The sequence below is a fragment of the Prionailurus viverrinus genome, chromosome E1 (assembly GCF_022837055.1).
Source record: "Prionailurus viverrinus isolate Anna chromosome E1, UM_Priviv_1.0, whole genome shotgun sequence".
In the NCBI taxonomy this organism is placed as follows: Eukaryota; Metazoa; Chordata; class Mammalia; order Carnivora; family Felidae; genus Prionailurus; species Prionailurus viverrinus.
Window position 1 is genome coordinate 2876995 of NC_062574.1, and position 7336 is coordinate 2884330.

Below are 7336 nucleotides of genomic sequence, written 5' to 3' on the forward strand. Positions count from 1 at the left end.
CCTGGAGAAACTAGAGAAACCAGCACAGCTCAGTAGTAGAAATCCAATCAATCTCCAGTCCTCTTTGGAGAAACCCCCACCACATCCACTGCCCAGCCCTGTGAGCCCCACTGGCACTCTCTCTCTTTCTCCCTGTCTCTGTCTCCCCTCATCGCTTACAAGCACACTTCTAGTCCTTGATCTCTTGGCTGACCAGCCTTGAGAAGAGAAGGTTGTTACAGGTAGCATTCACTTCTAGGGAATATCCAGTTAACTCTTCAGAGCGGTGGTCCCCTTGGCCTAGGGTGGGGACTTCCTCACGGACAATAAAGCACTGGGCATCCAGGTCCCAAAGCCATGCTGTGGAGACCCTTACCCTAGTTGGGCTTGCTGGCCAGAGTGGGAGGAACTACTCCCTCTTTACCACCCCAACTCCAGTAAGGGAATGAGGGAGTCACGGAAAGAGAAAAGAGGAAGGAGGGTAAGGCAGAAGGTTCTAGAAGTGGTGCAGAAGCCCAGCTTACCCCTGCTGCTCCCTGCCCAGTGTTCCAGGACTGGGTAGAGTGAGTCAAAGGAGGGGAACAAAGGCATGGGTAGATGTCACCCACCCTAAGACATTAGCACGGAATGGGTGAGGGACAATGCAGAGGTGAGGCACCTCCAGGCATAGCAATTACAGGCAAATGACAAAGAGGGTTAACTATTTGCCAACAACAGTAAATACCTGAGATATATAAAGAGCTCGTACAAATTAATAACCCCGCGGAAAAGACGGCAAATCATATAACAGGAAAGTCAAAAAAAGACAGCTCATAACATAAACCTGGAGGTCTAGCCAACAGGTGAAAAGATATCCAATCTCACGGGTCACTAGAGGTCTATTCAGAGTCGTCAAGAGTGTGGAGCAACCCAGCCCTAGTATATAACAGCGTAACAACTGTTTTTCAGTCGTTCCACTGATAGAGCCCAGACAGAGTAGAGCTAGCACCATCCAAAGGGCCCTGGGATTTCTGGAATGGCCAACGAGCACTGACTTCACCTTGAAGTCAGCAGCTGCATTAGCCCCTAAGGAGAGAGTCAGCCGGTCCTTTGAAGGTTTGAAGCCAGGCGTTGACTTCTCTTCACCAGCTCTGAAAGTTCTAGATGGCATCTTCTTCCAACAGAACACTGTGTGGTCCACCTTGAAGTCTATTGCTTAGGGGAGCCACCTTCATGAACTCTTTTGGCTCGACCTTCTGGAGAACCTGCTGTCGCTTCTGCATCAGCACCTGTTGCCTGACCTTGCACTTTGACGTTGTGGAGGCGGCTTCTTCCCTCAAACCTCCTGAACCAACCCCTGCTAGCTTCAGGCTTTTCTTCTGCAGCTTCCTCACCTCTCTCAGCCTTCATGGCATCGAAGAGAGTTAGGGCCTTGCTCTGGATTGGGCTTTGGCCTCAGGGAATGGTGGGGCTGGTGTGACCTTCCATCCGGACCACCCAAACTTTCTCCCCATCGGCAATAAGGCTGTTTCTCTCATCCTTCCTGTGTCCACTGGAGAAGCACTTTCCATTTCCTTCCAGAACTTCTCCTTGGTGTTCACAACCTGGCTAATTTTGGTACAAGAGGCCAAGCTTTCGGCCTGTCTCGACTTTCAACACACCTTCCTCACCGAGCTTCATCGTTTCTAGCTTTTCATTTAAAGTGAGAGACAAGCGACTCTTCCCGTCACTTGAACACTTAGAGGCCACTGCACGGTCATTATTAACTAGCCTAATTTCCATTTTTCTGTGTCGCAAGGAATAGGGAGGCCAGGAGGGAGAGAGAGAGAGAGACAGGGAGAATGGCTGGTCGGTGGGGTGGTCAGAACAAGCACACTGTCTCATATGGGCGCAGCCCAAGCCATCCCAAAGCAATGGCAAAGATTACTGATCACAAATCCCCATAACAAACAGGGTGATGAAAATGTTTGAAACCCAGGGGCGCCTGGGGGGCTCAGTCGGTTGGGCGTCCGACTTCGACTCAGGTCACGATCTCGCAGTTCGTGGGTTCGAGCCCCGGGTCGGGCTCTGTGCCGACAGCTCAGAGCTTGCTGAGTTTGCTTCGGATTCTCTGTCTCCCTCTCTCTCTGTCCCTCCCCTGCTCTCTCTCTCTCTCTCGAAAATAAATAAAGGTTTAAAAACGTTTGCTTCGGATTCTCTGTCTCCCTCTCTCTCTGTCCCTCCCCTGCTCTCTCTCTCTCTCTCGAAAATAAATAAAGGTTTAAAAACGTTTGAAACCCAGTAGAGCCTTGGTCTGGGAACACGCTTATCATCCAAGGCACTTGTATCTCTAAGAGAATTTCAAGAGCCATTGGCTCGGTTGTGATCATGTGACATGTGGCACCACGTGCTACTCCTTATCGCAAGACATCGCTGGTTCATCAAGGTCAAACTTATCAGAGGGGTTTGCTCGTCTTGTGGAACCCTCGCAGAACAAGGTGCTCGCAACCCAAGGTTTTGCTGTACACGTCTCGCGGGCATTACCAAAGTGTGGCACAGAGATGTGGGGTGAGCAGAGGGCACGGATGGATGGACTCGCTCGTTGCAGGGTTACCACAAACCCTCAACCTGTAACACAACCAACCAACAAAACACAGGTAACACTTGCAAAGGGCGGCACAATTCAGCACGGCACGTCTCTAAATGCCGCTCAACTTGGCAGCTCCCCAACGGTCCTCGGAACCAGCGCGCCCGCCTCACCGACTTGAATTAAATCTCTGACTTGTGTTCGCTCTGATTGCATGAATCGTGTTTGCAATTTGGAAATTAGGCTTTGACAGGTTGGAGGGAGGGCCCAGTCTCCTCCCTGCCTTTGTGCGCGTGCACGCTCGCGCGCGTGCGCGCACACACACACACACACACACACACACACGGGGCGCTCCGGCCTGCAGCCCTGCACGGCTGGGGGGTGGGGCGGGGGGAGAAGGGGGCCTCTGCTCACCATCCTGGTGGGGGGAACCCCAGGCAGACCTCGTGCATTCCACCCTCATCGACCTGCGGAAGCGCTGAGGACCCGCCCGGGCAGGAGACGCAGAAATGGAGAAAGGGAAGACACGGGGGTGTTTCCCGGACACTGGCCTCCAGGGCGGGGAGTGGACGGGACAGATGCAGGAGGAGGAGGCGCCTCGGAGGAGGGGACAAGGAATGTCCCGGAGCCAAAAGCAAACCCAGATCCGGCGAGGAGGCGGCGGCGAGCCAGGGCCAAGGGCCGGTGCGCGCCTGCGCAGAGGACAGGCGCCTCGGGGTCTCCCCAGAACCACCTGCCGGCAGCCCCAGCACCTCTCAGACCCGTGCCAGCCGCCCACCTGTCTCCTGCTGCTGTCCCAATGGCAGGCGGTCGGCCGAGGACCTGGAGGAGCATCACAGGACCTGGGCCCCGGTGAATCTTGGACTTGGAGGCATGGCGAGAGAGCAGACGCTCAGGACGGACGGACCGGCAGGCCGCACTGTGCTGCGGTCCGAATTCCTCATCCTGATTCTCTCACACTGCGCTCAAGTCCCACACGCAGTCTTGGCCCGCATCCAGGAGGACCTGGGCTGTACCCCAGAATGGGCGGGGCTGGGGGGACTCAGGGGCTCCCCACGTAGAACCCAAGCCTCCAATCCCCTTCCTTCGGAGGCACCACTCGCTAGGACAGTCATCCAACCAGCTGGGGTGGGAGAAACGGAACATCAGGGGTTGACCGCGAGGAGGCAGCTGGCGATCCGGGTCCCCAGGGTAGTGGCGATGCTAGAGGCAGGGGCTTGGGTCCCCGGGGACCAGGGCGGCCCTGCCCACACCCGCTCTCTGCAGCGTGTGTTTGAACGTGGGCGGCAGGACACGGCCTCTGCCTCCTGGTTTCTGAATGGCCTCGTCCCCATCCTGGTCCAACGACTTCAGTTTTCCCGAAGAACTTACCCATCACGGATGCCACGGGGCCCCTGTGCTGGACCAGCCAGCCCCGGGGCCAGTCTGCAGGCTGAGCTGGAGGTCAGGGGCCCAGGGGTCCGGCCTCCCTTCCTTCCATCCCTGGTGCCTTCAGAAGCTCAGACTCCCAACGCCCTTGACCCCCTCTCTTCCTCCCGGCCCTTGCTGTCCTTCCTCCCCTCCTTCCCCAGCAACCTCTCTGAGCCAAAGCCTCCTGCTCATTCCTGAAGGAGGGGCCCTTTTCTGTGCCTGCCGGGGCTGAGGGGGTGGGGCCGAGTGGGGAATGTTCTCTCCTGCTACTTTGCCAGGATCTCTGCCAGTTCCTGGTGACGGAGGATGCCCTACGGCTGGTCTGCTGAGCGCCCCCCCCCAGAGCTCTCTCTCCCCCCTGTGGCCCTACTAGGATGAGCGGTGCCTCAACCCCAGGAAAGTTCTGCTTCACAAGGCACTGTCCTGAGCAGGGCTCGCCTCCCTGATGTTTGTTCTTGAAGCCTGGGCCTGACCACACAGAAGCATCTCCAGTGCTCGGGTGAGAGGGCTCTCTTTCTTTGGAACCAGAAGGTGGCTCTGGGCTGGGGTGCCCCACTGGCTCCAGGGAGGAAGGTTCCTTTAAGTGAAATCCTTTGGGGTTCAGAGTTAACACCCCACCACGCCCTCCTCCTAGCTCCCCAGAGCTGCACAGGGCTGTCCCCTCCGTCAGCCCTCTTCTTCCTCCCCCTCCACTCCCCCAGAAAGTTCTCTGTACCCGGTGGGCCATGCCAACCTCTTGGGCCTCTACCCCAGTGTCATTAACAAATTGCCCCAGTTCATGGCTGCCCACCCCCCGCCCAGATCGACGGGTTACTGCTGTCCCTCACCATCCAGGTCAGCAAGGCAGGGCCTTGGGAGGGCTGGGCACAAAGGGGCCACGTCCTACCCTCACGCTGACCGAAAGATTCCTTCTTCCCAATGCTCCTGTTCCAAGTGCTAATCATCACGCCTCATCTAACTAGGTTTTCTTCCTAGTTTTTCCCATCTTGTCCTCTTATGTTTCTATCTTTTCTAAAAAAAAAAAAACAAAACATGTTTTTCAATGTTTATTTTTGAGAGACAGAGTGAGCAGGGGAGGGGCAGCGAGAGAGGGAGGGAGACACAGAATCCGAAGCAGGCTCCAGGCTCTGAGCTGTCAGCACAGAGCCCGACGCAGGGCTCGAACCCACCAACCGCGAGATCATGACCCGGGCCAAGGTGGGAGGCTCAACCGACTGAGCCACCCAGGCGTCCCGTGATCCCTACCTTGATGGGAAGGTTGTGACAGTCGGTGTCAGAGAAACAAACTACCTTCACATGGGGTTCAAAATTGACTCTACTGGGGGCGCCTGGGTGGCTCAGTCGGTTAAGCGTCCGACGTCAGCTCGGCTCATGATCTCACGATTGGTGGGTTCGAGCCCCGCGTGGTGGGTTCGAGCCCCGCGTCGGGCTCTGTGCTGTCAGCACAGAGCCTGCTTTGGATCCCTTCTCTCTCTGCCCCTCCCTTGCTCATGCTCTCCCTCTGTCTCTCAAAAATAAATAAACATTAAAAAGAAAAATGGACTCTACTGAATCATGCACCTTTGACCGTATGACCATGTTCCGAACAGTTAAAAACAGAACCCCTTCTGGAAGGCATCTCCGCACACTCCCTTCCAGCCTTCTAGACTCTCCCCCGTCTCTGTCCCACACCACTGGGTATCTGGGCAACTCTGGGCTCGTACAGGGAGCCCTCAACCAGACTCCGCCAACAAGGGGGACTTAGGTCGATTCACCTCCCAACTCGTTTCCTTTCCCGATGCACTAGAAGCAATCAGAATAGGAATCATTCCTATAGCGCCTAGGATATGCCGTGTATTTCACCGGAACTAACCCATTTAATCATCAGAACAACCCAGGGAGAAAGGGGCGAGGGTCACCAACCTCACTTTATAGACGAGGAACCTGAGTCACAGAGAGGTTAGTTCACTTTCCCGAGGAAACACAGCTACTAAGGAAACGGACCACGGGATTTGGCCCCGTGCGCAGGCTAACGGGTTGCATCTCTGCAGCCAGTTTCTGCCAGATGCCCACCCTTCCCTGTGACCCTCCCCTCACCTCCAGCTCTCTCAGACACCTGGCCCAGGCAGCCCCATCTTCCTACCCAGTGACACGGCTGAGGACTGGCTCCTGGCCAAGACCCGGGCGCGATACTGCGTTCCCGGTACACCGGCTGGCCCCTCATCTGCTTTGACCCCGCTCTGTGATGGGGACCTTTTGCCTCTGTGTGGCAGCTGCCCAGGGGCTACACGTCTCCTACACGAAGGGAGGACCCCCCCCTCCGGTGCCTTGAGCTGTGGGGCCCCCGTGGCTGCCTCATCTAACCTCTGACTCTTCTTGTCCCTTGCTGTTCATTCCTTGTTTCTGCCATACCCTCCACCTCGACACGCAGGCCCACGCTTTGCGCCGGGAAAGCCCATCAGCCAGGTCAGGGTCCGGGAGCTCCGGGAGGCCCGGGAGCCCGGTGGTCGGAAGAGGGGGCCTGGCGGGGCTGAGCTGTGGCCCTGAGCGGCGGGACTCTCTGCCCGTCACGGTCAACTTTGCTGGAACGGGCAGACTTTCTGGAGCCCATCGCCAAAGGGCCAGAGGCTGGCGTCGTCCACTGCCTCCTCCCGCCCCACCAGCTGGCTGGCCGAGACGTTCAGGATCCTGCCCGGGACTACTGCCCAGACCGTGGGCTCTGGATCCGGGCGGCCGTAGAGAAGTGAGGCCCTCCTGGGGCCCGAGGGCTCCGGGCCTCACCTTCAGCTACAGCTCTGTGAGCTTCTTCATCCACTGCCCCCCACCTTCTGCCCAAACGCACTGCTATTTCGCAGTGCCTTCCTGGCGCCTCTTCTTTCCCTGCTGTGTGACCTTACGCAAGGCACTTAGCCTCTCTGTGCCTGTTTCTTCATCTGAAAACAGGGATTACAAGAGCATCTATCCCCCAGGTTACTATTAGAATTAAATGGAAAGCCCTAACAGCAGACCTCGGGTGGATACGACGTGCCCTCTGAGCATGAGAAACGTTCACCCCGAGGCCATTGATTCAACTTGAAAATCGGAACAAAGAAGAAACTTGGTAACCAATCAGAAGCTACCTGCAAACCTTCTAAGCTCCCGGGTCCTAGATTTGCACCCCCTGGTGGCGAGGGAGGTCGTGAGCTCAGCAGTTCGCGCCGTGTGTAGTTGGCCATTTTCCTTCTCTGGCCTCACTTTCCTCCCTTGGGGGCAGCTGATCTCAGTGGCCTCTACCAACCCACACCCCTGGGCACCTCAGACTCCCAAGCGTTAGTCACCACGAACTCCTGAATCTCCAGCTTTGTGTCCAATATTGTCGGCATCTATTATTACCCGGACGACGGTGCCAGAAGCAGAGACTCAGAGCTGCAGGCCTGGGCCCGG